This window comes from Miscanthus floridulus, chromosome 1 (assembly GCF_019320115.1).
Source record: "Miscanthus floridulus cultivar M001 chromosome 1, ASM1932011v1, whole genome shotgun sequence".
In the NCBI taxonomy this organism is placed as follows: Eukaryota; Viridiplantae; Streptophyta; class Magnoliopsida; order Poales; family Poaceae; genus Miscanthus; species Miscanthus floridulus.
This window is the reverse complement of record NC_089580.1, coordinates 197,917,837-197,936,749: the sequence shown is the minus strand read 5'-3', so window position 1 is coordinate 197,936,749 and position 18,913 is coordinate 197,917,837. Positions and strand designations below refer to the sequence as shown.

At 46.1% G+C, this 18,913-nt stretch overlaps 2 non-coding genes and 1 pseudogene across 2 annotated transcripts; all 3 read left to right on the top strand.

The window, feature by feature from the left end:
- Positions 1 to 3,536: 3,536 nt before the first annotated feature.
- LOC136469817 (uncharacterized) lies at positions 3,537 to 9,045 on the top strand (annotated as a pseudogene).
- Positions 9,046 to 10,700: 1,655 nt separating this feature from the next.
- Positions 10,701 to 10,782, top strand: LOC136512058 (small nucleolar RNA Z196/R39/R59 family). The gene has a single exon (XR_010772970.1). It is a non-coding gene; the product is annotated as a small nucleolar RNA Z196/R39/R59 family (small nucleolar RNA).
- A 58-nt stretch (positions 10,783 to 10,840) lies between these two features.
- Positions 10,841 to 10,980, top strand: LOC136512330 (small nucleolar RNA F1/F2/snoR5a). The gene has a single exon (XR_010773059.1). It is a non-coding gene; the product is annotated as a small nucleolar RNA F1/F2/snoR5a (small nucleolar RNA).
- The last annotated feature ends 7,933 nt before the right edge of the window (positions 10,981 to 18,913 follow it).

The window sequence follows — 18,913 nt, the reverse complement described above, 5'->3', positions numbered from 1 at the left end:
AAGAGGGGCAAACTTGTTTGCATATCGGTCATCTAGTGTTACTTGAGTGATCTAACTTTACATCGTCACTAGGATCGAGTGGCATGGCAAGTTGAGTGGCTAACACCCTTGAAAATGTTTGTGAAAATATGCTAACACACATGCACAAAGGTGATACACATTGTGTTTAGCACTTGGGAGCAAGGGTTCGAAACTTCACCGGTGCCCTATACAGAAAAGACAGGGTTTTACAGAGTGATCGGACGCTGGTCTCAACTGGACCGGCGCGTTCGGTCATTGGCAGCAGTTTAAGCGCAGGCATCGGTCTTCGACCGGATGCTGGGTCACTTTGTGACCGGACGCATAGTGGGTGTGTTTGGTCCTGCTGATGTGGCAGCGCAGAGAAGAAGAGAAGGACCGGACGCTGATGCTGCGTCCGATCGTGACCGACCGGATGCGTTCGGTCGTAAAACAGAGGTTCGAGGAGCTCTCTGGAAACGACCGGACTCAGGCGTAGCAGTGTCCGATCATCTCACTATGTTGTGTCCGGTCGCGAGTTGACTGTTGATGCGAGACAGTCGACCATTGAGATCCAATGACTGAGGTTGAATGGACGCGATGCGTGGCGTGCATCCGTTGACCGGACGCTGGCTAGGTGCGTCCGATCGATCTGACCGGAGCGTCCGGTCACCCCGAGTTGTACCTAGTGAAGAGGTACAATGGCTCTATTTTCGTGGGGGCTATAAATAGAAGGTGGTTTCAGCCATGGCTGAAAGAGAGCACCTTGGGGGATTTTGTGTCCATGCTTAAGAGTGCTTAGGAGCCCTTCATCTCACATATGTTTGATAGTGATTATCCGATTGTGTGAGAGAGCGATTCTAGTGCGATTGCATCGAGTGGCACTAGGTGATCGAGTTGTAAGCTGGTGGTGCTTGTTACTCTTGGAGGTTGCCACCTCCTAGACGGCTTGGTGGTGATCTCCGTCGAAGCCCGCAAGAATCTTGTGCGGTGCTCCAGAGAAGAGCTTTGTGAGGGGTATTGTGCTCGCCCCGCGGGAGCCACGAAGAGCAACTCTAGTAGAGCAAGACGCGAAGGGCGACAAGTGGTCTGGCTAGGTCAAGTGCTAGAGCTTGTGGTAAGCACTCCACGTGGGAGAGTGTGACTTGCGGGTCACCACTAGCAAGAGGACAGGCGAAAACCTTGGAGCTTGTCTCAACAGGGACGTTGCGTGTTGGCAAGCACTTGAACCTCAGGAGAAAAATCACCGTGTCAACATTGTTCTTCCCGTTGGTTTGCAATCTCTTTACACAAGCTTGTAATTACTTTCATATACATTGTGCCTGTGTAGTTGCTCTAATAATTAGTTAGCTTGTGTAGCTTACTAGTTACCTTCTTGCTTGTGTAGCATAGAAGTAGCTCCCTTGCGTGGCTAATTTGGTTTGTATAACCTTGTTAGTCACATTGCTTAGTTTGTGTAGCTAAGTATTTGTGCTCTCTAATTTGATATTGGTTGTCTTGTTATTAAGCATTGCTAGTGAACTTAGAAGCTTTGTGCTTTTGCTTACTAGAATTGTGTAGAAGTTTTCAGGTGTGCAAAACACTAGTGGCATAGATTTGTGTGACCTTGCTCCTAGAATTGGATAGGTGAGCTCTACCTAGTCCGACACCTTTGTTGCCTAATTAGAACTTTTATAAGGTGCTTGTGAACTTCGATAGAGGGATATAGTCTCGGCTAGACCAATTATTTTAATTCTGCATTTGTTTTGGTTAGCCGACGTGATTAAGTTTTAGAAAGAATTATTCATCCTCCTCTAGTCGACATATCGACCCTACACATATGTTTTGGCGAATCTCATCTAACCTTGAGTACCCTTGAAATCTTTCCAGCAAACATCAGGGCTGATGATGACGATGAAGCATGTGACCTGTTTTTTATCTAGAAACCCAATAGGCATGAGTAAAAGCCAAGGACGTTGTTCTCTGCAATTTTCTGAGCAAGGAGCAGTAATGCATTGGAGGTGTCATCGTACAATTATGACGCCAGGCAATGATTCCAATGGTTTTCTGATAGAGATAGTTTTGTAATTACATCTAGCAATCATGTACTTTCTCTATTCTAAATTATAAGATGTTTTTGCTTCTAGGCACAATGTGCATCTAAGTGCATCGTAAAAACTAGTATGTATTAAAAAACCAAAACGTCTGAGAGTTTGGAGAGAGGGAATATCTTTTAAGGGGTTTAGACGTATAGTCATGTGAAGAAAAAATGAAGTAAGCATCATGACCTCAGAGTTTATAGTTACTTTTAAGTGTTTTTTTTCTGTCTAATTAATCAGAAGTACTTAGTGAGAAACTCAGGAATTGCTTCCAGCCGTTTCTGCCTTGAAACGGATCAGCACCAAATAAAAAAAAGTAAGAAGAAAAAGATGGGCTGTGGAGCCAATCAACTTTCATCCCAAACGGAACCAGCGGTTTCGCTAGGAGGAATGAAAATGACACCAGGCGCATCTTTTACGGCTAGTTCTCCTTCTATCTTCTCTTTTGTCCAGCGTACCTTAGGCATGGATTTCATTAAGTAGAAGCAAATTTTGTTAGTTACAAAGGACTGTCAGGTAATCCTAGAATTACCAGCGTAATCCCACAATCACAAACGATACAGCAAGAAAGCACGGGAGAGGGAGCCTCCACCACCAAACCCTTACAGACTGAGCCTATTACAGGAAGACAAAAACACATTGGTAGCCTATAGTGTAGTGTAGCTGCGATAGCCACGAGGCGAGCTTCCGGCAGCATCCACCAAGGAAGCCAAGGGAGCCGGCACGACAACAGTGGCATCCGCTCGAGAAACGACCATGGTGGCCAAGCATCCACCGGAAAAGGACCATTACGACAAAGCATCCGTAATGAGGCCATCACACGCTCTGCAGATGAATGAGTGTGGAGACCAAAGCGACGAGGTGGCCAAGCATCCACCCAGGCAGCAACAGCGGCAAAGCATCCGCCAAAGAACCAAACGACAGCGGCAACATGAAACACCGAAGGACAAACCAATGCGAAGATAGAGTTGAAGCACAGATAGGCACAACAGGGCAGGCAGCAACACCGACGAATGACGCGCGGGGAAGAGAGTTGTGGCAGATGGAGTGCCCCAATCGAAGCCTTCAAGAAGGGGATAACATCCGCGGATGCCAACATTGTTCGGAGAAGCACAGGCCAGATTTTCATCCATAGGATGAACAGAGCATCGGCGACACCTTCAAGAAGGTAGGTGACGCGTGCTGCGCCAACGCCGCCGGCCCAGATGAACACCCTAGCAGCAGAGCCGATGGCACCCGCCCAAGGCCACGGGCCGGCCAGCCGGCAGCAGGCCACTGCTGCCTAGCTATTGAGCCAGCCGCCCCAGGACGCGGCCAGGCCAATCCGGCCGCCACAAGCCTCGGACGGACAGCTGGCCGCCGTCCGCCGCGACGCAGGAAGCCAGGCCACAAGACCGCCCGTCCCATGCCGCAGCGGCAGTGGAGAAGCAGCCGCATCCGGCGTCCACCGCCCTGACCCCAATGAGCCAAGCACGAGCTTGTGTAGATCCGGGGGGCGGGGAGAAGGCCAGATCTGGCCCCGAGGAGCCCGGATCTGACCCACCGGCTGGCGAGCTCACCAGAGAACCACCAGGAAAGGGTATGGAGGTGGAGGAGTTGGAAGGGGGGGGGGGAGGAAGTGGTTGTGGCGGGCACCAATTTTCAGGACGCCGCCGCCACACACTGGAGGACAGCGACGGCGGCCGGAGGGAAGACTAGGAGGGGGAGGCCCTAGGGGCGCCGAGGTGGTCGCCCCCGAGTCGGCCTTGGGGAGCGCTCGGGGGAAAGGAGAGGGTTCTCCTACTTCTATGTGTAAGAGCATTTTGTAAGACATTGCATAAAGTGAGCATAGGTGCAGCCTCTAGCAGCTCAATCATTTTTTTTTAAAGAAAACGCTCAATCAGTCAATATATGAATAACATGCGCTGGACACTGGACAGTACCATTTTAATCATTTTCTAGTTAATGTTTGCTTTCTTTACAAGGACTATCCACACTGCAGGAACATTAGAACATCCAAGTTCAGATCTGTTCCTTAAAGTTTTCACCTGCGGTGTTATTACGTAAGATTGTAATACAGTAGTCTAGTTTATAACCTGTGGGGAGGTACATCCTTTAAAACAAGGGAGCCAGCAGCAATCATGGCACCTTCGCCTACATTGATATTGCAAAGGATAGTAGCACCAGCTCCAATACCCTGACCGATCTTGGGGTGCCTGTCTCCATGTTCCTTGCCAGTACCTCCAAATGTAACACCCTGTACCAAAAATCAGACTCATAAGACGGTGAACTTTCGTTCTTCTTACGACTTTCCCTAAGAAAGCTTTGGAGTCTTGGTGTGCATGTATACCCAGACGATCCAGGTTTGAATTTGGGTGTCTATTTTCTTAAAATGAAATACCACCTAGTTCCTCCTGGGTTGATCTAGTTTTTTTAACTATGAAAAAAGGAACCGGCATGAAAATATATAGAAATAGGGCAATCAGGGCATACTTACAGGATACAGATGTGAATCTAGCCAAGCGAGGACAAAGTTCATTTAAGATTTACGAAAAAAAAAACTGAAGGGAAAATAGTAATGCGATACTGCAAAGCAAGCATACATATGCCCCTAACGTTTCCCCACCTTTTTCCCATTTTACTTGTATATGCACACATCAAAAGGTTTCTCATGCCTCTAGAATCTAGACAAAAATGAAAAATCTTCTGAACTTAATTGAATGGGTCCCAATTACACACACAGAAATATTTATTGAATAAATACAAATGTGTGCATAGAAATCATTTAAGGAACAAACATAATCCAACAAGTCTACTTAATTTGGAATATTACAGTCTGAAGTTTATATCTAGTTCGTATATTATATCATCATAGAATATTACTGTATAGGCTTGCCAAGTTCGTATAGGCTTTGGGGGTGGCTTGTTGGGTGGCGGCACGTCGGGGAGGGCTCCGGCGGGTGAATGCAGAGCAATACGGAGGGCAAGGCTCGGTATTGAAGATGAGGGGATGCAAGTATAGTGAATATCCTTCGTATTGGGGTCAAATTTCCAATTCCGAATTCTTAAGTATCCAAACAGCAGCGTTCAGAGCTACTCAATACCAATTCCAAATTCTGAGGCTGAATACCTACATCCAAACTGGGTATTAGTCTTTTTATTATTTTTTGGCACTTTGTATGAAAATTTTTTATTTACTTTATTCATGGGGACCTCACATTGTAGTATCACTAATATCCTGTCTTCGTTATTGCATCAGAAAGGATGAATGTTGATGCTCGACCTTTTTTTATGACCTTGGAATATGAGGTCACAAGGGACATACAAGGAACATTCCTTGGTGTATGCTTTTCGTGTATGATGTAGTGCTAGTTTATGAAAGCCGGACAGGAAAAAATAAAAAATTGAAGTTATCGCGGGAGACTTTGGAGTCCAAAGGTTTTAGACTCAGTAGAATTAAAACTGAGTATATGAGACGTGACTTCGGCACTACTACTCGGAAGGAGGAAGATATTAGTTTGAAAAGTCAAGTAGTGCCTAGGAAGGATACATTTCGATATTTAGGATCAATGCTACAGAGAGACGGGGATATTGATGAAGATGTTAGCCATAGAATCAAAGCAGGGTGGATGAAGTGGCGCCAAACATCTAGTGTCCTATGTGACAAAAGGGTACCACAGAAGCTAAAAGGCAAGTTTTATAGGAGGGCGATTAGACCTACTATGTTGTATGGTGCAGAATGTTGGCCTACGAAAAGACATGTTCAACAGATAAGTGTCGTGGAAATACATATGTTGTGTTGGATTTGCTGTCATACAAGAAGGGATCGAGTTCGGAACGATGATATACGTGATAGATTAGGGGTAGCACCAATTGAAGAAAAGCTTATCCAACACCAGTTGAGATGGTTTGGACATGTCCAACGGAGACCTCCAGAGGCACCGGTGCGTAGTGGAATCCTAAGTCAGGATAGTAACTTGACGAGAGGCAGATGAAGACCGAAGTTGACTTGGGTAGAGGTAATAAAAGTAGACTTGAAAGGATGAAATATATCCAAAGACTTAGCCTTAGATAGGAGTGCTTGGAAAACAACTATTCATGCGCCTGAACCTTGATGGTTTCTGTTGAATTTCAACTCTAGGCTACCCCAACTTGTTTGGGATTTAAAGGCTTTGTTGTTGTTGTTGGAATACTGGGAGGATTTACTTTGTAAGCTAAATATGATGAGAAGATATAGGAGAATAGTTGGGTCTCTTGCAGGGTCTTGTTTGTCAGCTGCCATCCCACTTCTCTCTTCGATTAAGGAAACAGCATGTCTTGTGGCCCTTGACGTTGTGGAGGTATTTTCTTTTTCTGTAAGGACAATGCGTTTTAATAAATTGAAGTTTTGATTTTTATTTCATTCTTTTACTTGAAGGAAAACATCAACTTCTTAATAATTTATATGGCCTTGTCTTTTTCATGTGCTTGCACTGTTTTCTTTGCTATTCTTTCAGCCATTATTTGCAATGATATTCCAAATATTAATTTTTATTAACTTGGTCAATATACTGTTTGTTCTTTATACAATGAATTACTAGTGTATGCCTATACAATACCGTGGGATAGCTATGTAAAGTTATTTGTTTTCCAATTTTTGTATTAATGGGATAACACTGTATTTTTTATCATTCCAACTGATTTTGCAGTCTTTCTACCTTATCTTACTTGGAGACATAGTTCTCATGCCATAATCTATACTGTCAACTTTGTTAAAAAAAAAGTATCGGTGAAAAAAAATCCTGCAATGTTACATTAGTAATATATACCTCAAATTTCCTTTTTCGTCCCAGTGCAGAAGTTATTTCTGACAGTTGTAGGCATAACATCAATGTTATCTACTATCTCCAGAATGCCACTATATCTATTGCCAAGGTTGAGGAGGCTTGTAAGTGTGAGTGTCAAAGCAAAGGAGTTATTGAGGAGGCCATCCAGTTTCTTTCATTTGACGAGCTTCTTGATGGTACAGATGCTACTGAAGATGTCGATGAAAATAGGCTACTCCCAGCAATGAACAAACTATGGCCTTACTTGGTTATCTGTCTAAGGAACAAGATCTCAGTGGTAGGTTTATTCACATCTGGTTGTTTTCCATTTTGTAAGTTCTGTTGGTTGTTTATTATCGTTTGATTTGATTCATCAATGTTAGTTTTTTTTTTCATGTCTTCCTTGCACGAAGTCCCGCGGCCTGTTCGCTTAGTCGTAAACGATCGTAAATTTTCAGCCAAAACAGTATTTTTCTCTCATACCAAACCAGCCAGTTTCAGCCCCAGCCGAACAGGACGGTTCTTGGGTTTTGATCTACATGTCATACAGCTGTTTGACTAGGACTAGACATGTGGTGTAGGGGACTAGTCCCCCTCTTTTCTTTTATTAGTTTTCATTATGCGTCACCCAATATGGTTTTGAACATTATTCAGGTAGAACATCTGAATTTGATACAGTGCATGATGTTGCCTACTTTAGCTTTTAGTTCAACTCCTTGATTCTTCATATCTTCCATAATATTTCTTTAAGGTTTAGTTGTATTCTAGTCATGGAACAGGTAGTTTGCAACAGAAGGAAACCTAATTTATATGTTTGTGCTTGGGTCAGGAATTATAGTGGTCAGTTTGGATATCTATCGATTTTTGACATACTCCCTCCATTTTTATTTAGATGTCGTATCTGCCTTTGGTGCACAGACCAAGGAGGAGATTAACGCTGAGTTAATCCTTCTTGTTTTTCTGCTCTGTGGGATTAATGCTACATCATACTCAGTACCTGTGTCCCTCTCCTGCATGCAGATTTAATTATTCCGCAGAAGGATCTAGGCGTCTCTTAACTACACAACTCTCCTAGTGAAGCGCCTAGACCAAAATGCGACATGCAATTGCGACTTTTTTTTTTTCAAAAAAACTGATACAACATCTAAATAAAAACAGAGGGAGTATAGTCAATACACAGTAAATTTATATGTGTTTATATTTTCTTGGCTCCTGGACTTCAGTTTTCATGTTACATTTAGTTTATGGGGTATCTGCTTTTGCTCTAACTTTAACCTGATTGTATGCTACCTTCCTGAGGTGTAAGTTATTCACTTGCCATACTGTTGTTTTGGAGCCGGTTGTTAGGAAGTGCACCGAAGTGTTGAGTAGAGCAATTGGCATATCTGGCGGCGATTTTTATGTACGCCGGTTTCATAAGGATGGATCTACTGCTCGGAGGTTGCTGGCTTCGGGCTGTGTTTAGTTGGGTGAAATTTAGAAATTTGGCTACTGTAGCACTTTCATTTTTATTTGATAATTAGTATTCAATCATGGACTAATTAGGCTCAAAACGTTTGTCTCGCGATTTCCAACCAAACTGTGCAATTAGTTTTTTTTTGTCTACATTTAATGCTCCATGCACGTATCGCAAGATTCGATGTGATGACTATTGTACTAGGATGAAAACGGATCGGATACGGACGGATATCACCGATATTACATTTGTTTTCATATTTTTGTCCGGATTCGGATTTGAATACGGATAGTGTCAACTATGTCGGATAGGATACGATTGGATATCGACATCATAAATATGCGATTTGAGTATTCGGATACGGATATGGTATCGGATGTTGAATATCCGGACTCGGATACGGACAAATCTCAACCCCTCTAAACGGATTCGGTTTCGAATACAGTCGAAAAAATATCCGTACCGTTTTCATCCCTATTGTAGCACTTTTTGAGAAAAGTTTTTGGAATTAAACAGGGCCTTATCTCCATTCCGGCGAATGTCAAAGATGGATGGAAAAGCAATAATTTTACCATATTGGGATACCTCGCTTACCTCAGAGAAACCTATGGCGGAGATCTCCAGCCAAAAGATTCAGATTGCAGTCCTGGACATGATCGCTGCAATATCTTCGAACAAGAGAAGTGCTGTTGCACTAGAAAGTGTACTGGCATTGCCTATAGTAATTTGACAGGTTTGCAGGAAGCTGCTGGGCATTGGCAGGCCTTGCCTGTATAGATGCTGACCTTGTCTGGCTTCTCCTGGCGGATGTGTACTACACTACTACTCACTAACCAAAGGGAACCTTCACTGCCCAACCAAGATCTAGCGCTGGTATCAGATCTTTTGCCCCCTCCAATGTCTTCGAGAGAATGCCTCTTTGTACAGTATGGAGGCGAGGGTGTCAGGTGTGATGTAGATCCCTCATCTGTTCATGAGGTGTTCAAAAGGATGCAGGATGTGTGATCTTGTGACTTGAAAATCAGGTAGAGTCCATAGCTTTCCAACTATACTGACATGTTTTCTTTTTCACATTTCATTACTTAAGAATTCTAATTTCTTTTTCAGGTTCCTGATCCTTTGTCTATCTGTAACCTTGCTGAGGGTTTTTTTTGTCATGCTAGCAGCCTGTGTCACACATTGAACATAATATCACCTCACTACTGGAAACTCGAATTGCTCTGTGGGTGACGAATTTTTCTGTGCATTTTTTTCTATACGCATAGAAAATTTACGATTATTCTATCGGTTCCAAAATATCCCAACAGAAAAATACGAAAACCCACAGAATAATTGTATGATTTTTCTGTGCGTGACAATACACACACGGAAAAATTAGCACTCACAGAAAAATACAATTTATTATGTCGGTTCTTTAAAAACGCACAGAAAAAAATATATGCTCACATAGGATAAATAAAAAAACAATGAAGTCCTAACTCTAACCCGTCGGCCGCCGCCCCCAAACACCCTCGCACGCACGCACTCGCGGACTCGCCTGCTCGGCTCTCCTCACGCACGTGCACGCACACGCAGCGCCGCCGCAGCAGCTACGCACGCACGCCCGCCCCGCCGTCTTCTTCTTCCCCGGTGGGCTGCCGCCCCTCCCCTCCCCCTTCTTCACCCGACCCTATCGCCCTTCCTCCCCCACCGGCGCCCCGCTCCTCCCCCTTCTTCTTCCTTGGCGGGCGGCCGCCCCTCCCCCCCCCTTCTTCACCCGACCGGATCCGGCCCTCCCTCTTCCAAATCCGGCCAGTGGCTGAGGTGGTGGTGGTGGTGGCCAGCGGCGGGGCGTGGTGGTGGTGGCGGCCCTCCCCTCCCCCTTCTCCCCCACCGTCGCCCCTCCCCTCCCCTTCTTCACCCGGCCGGATCCGGCCCTCCCCCTCCCGGCGGCCGGTGGCTGCGGTGGTGGTGGTGGTGGTGGCTGGCGGCGGGGCGTGGTGGTGGCGGCGACCCTCCCCCCTTCTTCTCCCCCGCCGGCGCCCCTCCCCTCCCCTTCTTCTTCCTCGGTAGGCGCCCCTCCCCTCCCCCTTCTTCTTCTCCGGCGGGTGCCCCTCCCCTCCCCCTTCTTCACCCGGCCGGATCCGGCCCTCCCTCTCCCAGATCCGGCCGGTGGCTGGCGGTGGGGCGTGGTGGTGGCGGCGGCCCTCCCCTACCCCTTCTTCTCCCCCGTCGGTGCCCCTCCCCTCCCCCTTCTTCTCCCCCGGCGGGTGCCCCTCCCCTCCCCCTTCTTCACCCGACCGGATCCGGCCCTCCCTCTCTCGGATCCAGCCGGTGGCTGCGGTGGTGGTGGTGGTGGCCGGCGGCGGGGCATGGTGGTGGTGGTTGGTTGTTGTATTTTTTATGTGCAATCTGTGATGCAAATTTCCATTTCCTGAATCACTGTGATTTTTGCAACAAAAATCACTATCTTTCGGCTGAGATTGCACCGCAAATTTAGTTTTTATTGCATTCAAAGTATGTTTTCTAGTGTAATTTGTTGTAGTCAATGCCATTTGGTATCTGACTTGTAGTCATTTTGTGTGATTGTGTGTCTCAAAACATGACAGAATACAAGGGGGAACAGATCTTGCTACACTGATCGCTTATTTATGAGTTTTTGGTTACTATATGCCCGTTTATATGTTTTGATTGTTCTAATGATTATGACTGAAAAAACTGATAATTGTTTTTTCTTAGCTAGTTAGCCAGCTAGGTGTAATTTGTTTTCTGAATATAGTCTTTTGTTTTTTCTTAGCTAGCTAGCCAGCTAGTGTAATTTGTTTTCTGAATACAGTCTTACTATTATTATTGGAGTTCACTTGATTGGCCTTTCTGCTAGTGGCATCTTGACTTAAAACTGATGTGAATGGATTAGTAGCATACTTAATAGTGAAGTAGTTGATAAGTAGAGTTTTGAAATTTCTTTGGTGTTTATTTTTTCATTCAAATTGTCTTATTTGGAAATTAGTAGGTCAGATTGTTCACATCTTGTAACCTATCGTGGCCAAAAGAGACGCGCGTAGGAGCCCGGCGAAATTATTTCGCCGCCGCGCCAGCCCAAACTGCCGCCCTGAGCCACCACGTTGCACGCTGACCTGAAGGGCAGCAGCCCCCTCCGCCGTCTTGCGTGCTCATCTTTTCTTGATTTATTTCTCATCTTCAGATCCCCAATCAATTTTGCATCTTGTATTTTTTCCCTTGTTAATTGATGCGCATCTGACTTGATTTTGCCCGCCGTGGCATTTGAAATGCAGTAGGGGCTTCTTTGTTGTTGCAGCACCGGACGAGCCGGAGCAACTCTAGCTTCTGGACCACCAACTCTGCAGCCCGTCTGGAAGAACAATTGGGCTCTCACTGACGGACAGCAAGGTCTGACCATGGCCACCATGTAGCATATATGTTCTTGATCTGTGCTAGACATGCTGTGGAGAATTGATTGCTCTCTGGTTGCTAGCTGTTGCGATTCCTGCAACAATATTACACCATCGAAGCTTTGGTTGTAGTAGTGACCTGAGGATTTTGCTTCCAATCCTTTCAAGGCTGTGCTTTTGATTGATTTCCTGTGACTATTTTTGCTTCTATATATATGCAGATTAATTCACTTGTCATATAATTTTGTCAATGAATTTTGCTCCTCTATTTTGCACAAATTTAGACATAACACAAATTTCCAGTGACTAATTTTGCTATAGCTGCTCTATTTTTCATTATGATTCACTGGTTATGGTGTGCTAGCTGTATAGGAAATCTATTTGTTATTATGTCTTTTAGTGGTCAACTACTAGCTGTATAGGAATTTTTATTTTGTTTGACTGAAGCAATTTGTTATGTCTAAATTTGTAATAGGTTTCTCACTGTGATCTGCTGCTATGTATCTTTCGTACTGTTATTTTTAACATATGTCTGCAGTCTTTTACTATCTGCTACTTTCTACTGTTATATTTGACATATATATGCAGTCTTTTTTCTACTTGTATTGTTATATGTAACATATGTATACAGTATTTTTTCTCCTGCTTGTATTGTTGCATTTAAAAGTTTGCTACTAACATTATGTTGCAAGGAGATGTAGTCCTTCAATCATCAGACGGATAGGCGACCAAGATCATGTGATGTCTCAAATGACATCATCTACATGTAGCCTAGATGCTATGAATGAATGTGATGTTGTGATGAAATTACTGTATGGACAGTCCATATTTTAATATGATGTTACTGTCGATGTTTTACCACCGATAGCCTGCCACGGGGGTACCCGGGGCAGTATGTTCGGGCTTCGGCGTATGCCGAACTCGATGGTTTACGCAAGAGACAGCTGATTTATCCTGGTTCAGGCCCTCGATCGTAGATCGAGTAATAACCTTACAGTCCAGTCGGCCTTAGCCTTTGCGTTAGATTGATTATGATCTGCTCTGTTCTCCTCTTTTGACAGGAGCATTGCCCTCCTTTATATAGTCAGGAGGCCAGAGTCCTAGTCGGTTTACAATGAGATTTCCTAGTAAGATTACTTGATAGTTCTACTACTAAGATTTACATGGGAAGAATCCTAGTTGAACTAGATCTTCTCTCTCCCTTGCGGGGTATCCTGTGGGTCCCGTATCGACAAGCCCCCGAGCACTTCATGGTTGAGCTCTGAAAGTCTCGCTCTGCCCCTTCAAGTCTTGTTGAGTAGGAATAAGATGTCATCCGAGTGCTTTCTGGAGTGAAACCTTGTAGCGCTTCTTAGGATCTTTGAGTGGTGAGTGCTTTTCTGAAGAAAAAATACATCCATCTGGTTGTAGCCCCCGAGCCTCTTGCTATTTGGAACAAGGAGCTGGAGGATCTTGTCTTGAAGTTGTTCCGATTGTTCGTTGAAGTTTTATCAAAAAGAACTCGAATATGGCTCGTTCCGGGTTCTTTTTGTCGTAATGTCTTGAAATGGTCTGTGTTGAGGAAGTCTTTTGGTGACGTGCGCTTTTTCGAAGAAAAAGTGCACTCACTGAGTGTAGCCCCCGAGCCTCTTGCTATTTGGAACAAAAAGTTGGAGGGTCTTGATCCTTTATGTTGTTTGAAAATTTGTGTTCTGAAGTAGTCCCCAAGACTTGGATTAAACCATCGTCCGAGTAGTCTCGCGGCATCCTTCCGAAGCGGCCTTTTAGTCTTGGATTAAACCATCATCCGAGTAGTTTTGCGGCATGCAGCCTCCGAGCTTATGTCCGGGTTCCTTTTTGGTGAAATTGCACTCACTGAGTGTACGAGCCTCGTGCTTTTGGGTTTATCCCGCAGCTCCGCGCTTTCTCCGAGTTCTTCTCTTTAGAAAAGAAGTCGGATGAAGAGTCTTGATGTATCGTCGTCGTTGTAGTCTTGAGTTTCTTGTATTCTTGGTCCTTTGTCTTTGGTTCCGAGCCTCCGGAAGTAGTTGAAATGAAAACCGGGTTCCCTAGCTTAGTGTTGATTAGGCTATGGTGCTGGTCGAGCCTCCGAGCGTATATCCGTGTTGTTTTGTTCAGGAAGAAATCGGATGCGAGGTCCTGGCGTATTCTTTGATGGTCTGCTGTTGCCAGATGTAGTTGTATGGTGGTGGTTGAGTGTAAATGCCTTTTGTTCACGGGTTGTACTGTGCTGGTATATTCTTCCGAATATGCCCGTCTTCGAGTACTGCTTCCTCTCGCCTGAGTCATCTATTATTGAGTCCTGTCTTTTCACTGTGTCCTTTGTTAGGCTTATTTCGTTGGTACTCCTAGTCCATGTGCGCCGATCCTTTGGTCTATAAATACTGTCCCGGAGTGCTTGTTTTCATTCATTGGATATTCTGTTGAAACCTTGGTGGTCATGAACATGGTAGTTTGTGAAGTAGAGCAGCCCCCGGGCATGTTTTGTAGTTCCTGTGTGTCTTGTCGTAGCTGGAGGAAGTCTTGTGATAGGGATTAGAGGTAGGCTAATCCCGCGACAGCATTGTGCCAGGATGTACGTGGTGGTAGTTGGAGGAAGTCTTGTGATGTGGGCTTCGTTCCTTCATCCGGCAGTTCTGGGTTGATCCTCGTCGCCTGTCTTGAGACCGTCCGGTGCAGATCAACACCATATCCAGCATCACATCGGTCTTGGGTAGACAGATGCCTGCCGGCCTTCTATGCTCCATGTTGCCCTGCCGTGCTGTCGATTTCCTGCCTTGGATGCACTGCGTCGTCCTTTGAAGAAAACAGTGTAACTGATGGCGGTTTGTCCTTCCGAGTAGCAATTTGGGACACGTAGTCGTTCTAGAGCCTAGTCAGTGTCCGTGTTCCTCTTTGCTACTTTGCTTTTCGTGGTGCCGAGTTCGTTGGGTCTTGTAAGATTTGTAATCTTCTATTTTTGAAGTCGCTTGTAATGTAACGAATCTTGTCTTCTGAGTTGTCTTTGACTTTTCTGTTGTGATCCCTGTCGTTCGTGAGACTACCGAGTTCTTTCTTACATAACCGGGTTCTTTTGTTCCTCGTGAGGTAGCCCTTTCTTTCTTCTTTCTTTCTTCTTGGTTTGACGGGTTGTTCTTGTATCAATCTGATAACCCTGCCGTGGCGTTGGACGGATAAGTCTGAAATCTGCCCGTTGGTTTGTACCGTTGTGAGGATTCGTGCCCTCCGTCGTTTTAGCTGCGTCGGTAAATGGACCGTTGCGTTCCCACATTGTGTTTTAACGGGCTTTGTGGGCCGTTTGTATCACTGAAAAATCTATTTAAAGACCTTTTATCTTCCTTTCCCTTGTCGCCCAGCTCTTGCCTTTAAACCCTAGCTCTCAGAAATCCGCCGCCGTCATTGTCGCCATCACCCGAGCACCATCATTCTAGCTTCATCTTCCTTAGTGCCTTTTTTGCTTCCGCCAGTTCATGGGAAAGAAGAAAACCGCAAGCAAGTCTCAGGCGACCTTCGTGGACGAGGAGTCATCCCTGTCTTTGATTGAAAACCAGGAGTTCGTGGCCATGAGGGCAGCTCAGAAGGTTTGGCCGGCTCCAACAACAAGCGAAGACCAGCTGCGCGAGCTCGTTAGCGACGGCTTGATCCAAAGCAAAGTCATCGCTGAATGGAGAGTTCTGGGCGAGCATCGGGTTCCGGCTCCGGGTCCTGGTGAGATTGTCCTTTTTGTTTCCTTTGTCCGCGCTGGACTTTGTCTTCCTGCTTCCGCCTTCCTTCATCAGTTTCTTGGTTATTTCAGGGGTTAGTCTGAACCATCTAACCCCCAATGCCGTTCTCCATCTTTCTGTTTTTGTTCACCTTTGTGAAGCCTTCCTTGGGATCCCTCCTTCTCTATCTCTTTTTCGCTTTTTCTTTCGTCTGAAACCTCAACCCCGCCGTGAAGAAACCAGCGCCCTCGGCGGTTGCGGGATTCAGTTTCGCCAGGGTCTCAAAATTAAGTTTTTTGATTATGACCTGGTCGATTCTGTCAAAGATTGGCGTGCCGAGTGGTTCTACGCTGCCAATTTGATCCCTTCTCTTGTCGTTCACTCCGGATCTGGTCCTGTGGTGAATGACCGATGGGACAAGAAGCTTGAGTCACCTGCTGAGATTCAAGCGATCCAGCCACTCCTTGATAGGATTAGCATGCTGAAACAGCAGGGTTTGACCGGCTTTGGTATTGTTTCAAGCTTCCTTCGTCGCCGGGTTCAGCCTTTGAAAGAGCGGGAGCATCTCGGCTTTGAGTATTCTGGGGCCGAGGATCCTTCACGCATGGTCCCAGCTCTTGAGCTGACCGGTGAGGAGGTACTCGAGCGCCTCCAGAAGATGCTGAAAGGAGTGAGCGTCATTCCTCCTGCCGTCTCTGAGTTCTCGGCCATCAACCCGCCCCCAGCTGTGAGTTGTCTATCTTTTTGTTTGAGTTCTTTATGTACTCTTGCTGCATCCGTTCTTGCTTAGCTTTTCCTTGTCTCGGTGTTTTATCTTTTTTCGCAGGAGCTTGGGCGGAACTTTGTCGATCCGATCCCCCTTGATGTTCTCCCTGCCGTGGCGGAGACTGGGGATCGTCTAGCTGGTACTTCTGCAATTAGTAAGTCTCAAACCTTTACAGCCCTTCCTGGGGTTTCTTTCAGATTTGTTGATGTATATGAAGAATATGTTCCTCGTCTAGTCCCTCGCGGTCCTCGCAGTGTCCCGAAGAGGGGGCGAATGGACGGGTCTTCATCTGGCTTGCCTGTCTCCAAGAAGCCTCGCAAACCAAGTACTCCCTCAGGTACTCCAGTTGTTGCTAGCATGCTCTTAGGTGAGCACATTTAATACTCTTTGTTCTTTTATTTTCATGTTTCTCTCTTGAACCGAGTACTTTTCATCTCCTTTTCAGCAGGTGCTCTGGTTTCGTTGGCTGAGGAAGAAGAGGATGATGAAGTCCCCCTCATCATGCGGCGGTGAGTTGTTTTTCATATTCTTGTTGCATTGAATTTCTCCTCTTTGTTTTGAATTTTAGTCTTGAACTTTTTGAAGTAATCGGAGGTCGGGTGTGAGTTCTTCCGAGGCTCCCGCGCCGACTTCTTCTGAAGCTCCGGTGTCGAGTTCTTTGGTTGCCTCTGTCCCGAGCTGTACCGCTCCTCCAGGTGCGGAGTTCTTCCACGGCTCCAGCCCCGGCTTCTTCCGCGGCTCCGTTGTCGGCTGTCCCGCTCCCGTCGCCGGGTGGCGGGGACGTCTTCGCCGTCGTGGTTCCCCCTGCGAGGCTTTCTCTTGGCTTCGCGAAGAAAAAAGTAGTCGGGTGAGTAGATTCTAGCTTTATCTTTTTAGGCTTTTATCTTCCTTCCTCTGGTTTTTATTGGTGCTTCCTTTTATCACTTTTCAGTGTTTCGTCTTCTCTAATTTCTTCATCGACTTCTTCTCTGCCTCCCGCCGTGCCAACGAGTTCCGAGCCTCGAGACTCACAACATTCTGTTGATGAAGTCGCCGCGGGGGCTTCAGAGCTACCTGGCGGAGTTGCGGACTTGGTCGCTCCGGAGGTAACTGTGGCCGTCGCGCTGGGTCCTTCTGAGGGTTTGGCTCCGGCTTCCCTGGAGGTTGCTTTGGTCGTTCCTTCTTCGCCCCAGCCGGCCTCTCCTTCCCCTTCTCTTGCTTCCGGCGGCCCCTCCTTTTCCGGTGACGTGGTGCAACAGTTCGATGCCACTCATCGGTTATCGGAGCTGACCGCAGCCTGGGGGAGCTTGTCGACCCTCGCGACTTCTTTTGGTGAAAAGCTCCAGGTAGGTTTTACTGCCACTCCTCTTTTGCATGCTTGTTTTTCTTCTATCCTTATGCCTTGTTTCTCTTTGCCTCTTTTTGCTCAGTCTTTCTCTCGTGATCATTCTATCTTCTTTTTCTCATCTGAAAATGAGAGGAAGTTGTCTTCGGAGGTGGACGCTCTGAAAGCCGATCTTGACCTCCTCCGAGCTGAGTTGGAGACAGAGCGTCAAATGCACCAAAAGGAGGAGAAAGCCCTTCGCGCCCGGGTAGTGGAGACGGAGAAATAGAGAGATGCTGTGGTGGAGTCTGTGAAGAATGAATGCAAAGGTGCCACGGGTTCTGCCTGTTTCTTCTTGTATTTTGACTTCTTTTTCCGCTAACTTGTTCTTGGGTGTCCTATCTAGCTCTCCGAGTTGAGAAGCAGAAGCTCTCGGAGAGTATTGATGAAATGAGGGCCCTTGTCCGTTCTAGTCATAATAGAGCTGAGGAGGTAATTACTCATGCTGAGGAAGAATCTCGCCCTTGCTAAGCTGATTAGGCGCGGAGCTAACAGAGATCTTGTGTAGGCCCAAAAAACTATTGAAGGCTTGTCCGGGAAGCTGGCGACGGCTACTGAGAATTGGAATGTTTTGTGGAAATCTTTTCGTTCAGTAGCCGATGTCCTCCGGACTCCAGCGGATGATGGGCAATCTTGGGCGCAGTTCATTCCCTGGATTCCGACTCGTTTCCAAGAGTTTGCGAAGAGGTGTGCCCAAGTATGTACCAAGAATGTGCTGGCCCAGGTCTGGGTCCTTGCTCCAGAGGCACCTCTCTCCAAGATAGCAGAAGAAGCTGAAAGCCAAGAATATCTTGACGTCGTTGAGAGGATGGAGTCTGAGGTCGAAGGTCTAGCCAGTAGGGTTGTAGACAGTCTAAATATTGACATTTCCCTTTCTGATGACAACGCCTGACTCGATTGAGCATCCCCTTGTAATATTACACTCCTTTTTAAATGAAGATTCTTTATTTTTGTTGATGTATTCTTTGCCTGGGTGCGGTTGAAGTTACTTGACTTGCTGAGTACTTTGTCCTGTTCCCGTCTCTGCTCCGCAAAACAACTCTGTGCGTTATTCTGACGAGACCCCTCGATTTGTCGAGTACTTTTCTTTTCTTCCTCCTTTGTGATCCGTCGAGTGCTTTGTCCGTGCTATGACTTGTTAGATGTAGATCTTTGCGTTAACAACCTTTCGCCTGCGCTATGTAAAACGACTTCGGTATAGAATGTTGCCTTGACAAACTTCGGCATCCGAGTGCTTTCTTGAATGGCGCTTGTGCTTTTCTGAGGAAAAAGTATTCCTATCTGGATGTAGCCCCTGAGCCTCTTGCTTTTCGGAACGAAGTGCTGGAGGGTCTTTTGAAGTTAAATTTCGGTCGACTCAGCCATTTTGCTTT